Source organism: Eimeria mitis, genomic scaffold, assembly GCF_000499745.2.
Source record: "Eimeria mitis Houghton genomic scaffold, Emh_scaff2576, whole genome shotgun sequence".
Taxonomy (NCBI): Eukaryota; Apicomplexa; class Conoidasida; order Eucoccidiorida; family Eimeriidae; genus Eimeria; species Eimeria mitis.
This window is the reverse complement of record NW_013570917.1, coordinates 3,355-4,068: the sequence shown is the minus strand read 5'-3', so window position 1 is coordinate 4,068 and position 714 is coordinate 3,355.

The window sequence follows — 714 nt, the reverse complement described above, 5'->3', positions numbered from 1 at the left end:
CATCAGCAGCTGGTGAATTTCTTCTTTTTATTGCACTTATTTTAATAATATTATATATCAGGATATCATAACTGAATTGTGTTGATAATATAGCATAAATATTATATACATACGGAGTTTCCACTTAGTTGCTCATAGGAATTTATAATAATTGTTGTGCATATGAGAGGCATTTATCTGATTTATTTCAATAATTTTCATAATTATTCTTTAGAGTGCATTCATTTAAACATTTTGTTCTGCCCGCTGCACACACAGGCCGTTCACCGCCAGATTCGGGTGTACGGTGTTACTTGAGTAACGAGTATGCAGAGCAGAAGAATTTGATTTGTCAACAATAATAATAATAATAACAATATTTTAAGTTCATCTTTAATGAGTTGTGGGTATAATAATCATATCTTTGGCGCAGAGGAGCTCGTTTAACGGATCTGTTTAATGCGAAACTTAATGGTACCTTAATTTCAGAGGAATTTGTTTGGTGAGAGCGAAATAATATGTTTTTTTATAAATTTATCTTTTTTCGTTTTGCTGCAGGAAGAAGATCTGCTCAGGGCTGATCCGAATGTACGAAGGGGAGGTGATGTGCAAGCTGCCGATAGTGCAGCACTTTTTGTTTGGTTCTTTGTTCCCTCTAACCTGTTGATGAGTTGTATTTATTATTTTTATTTTTATTTGTACAAGTCGATGAATAAAGAATGCACGCCTCTGTGC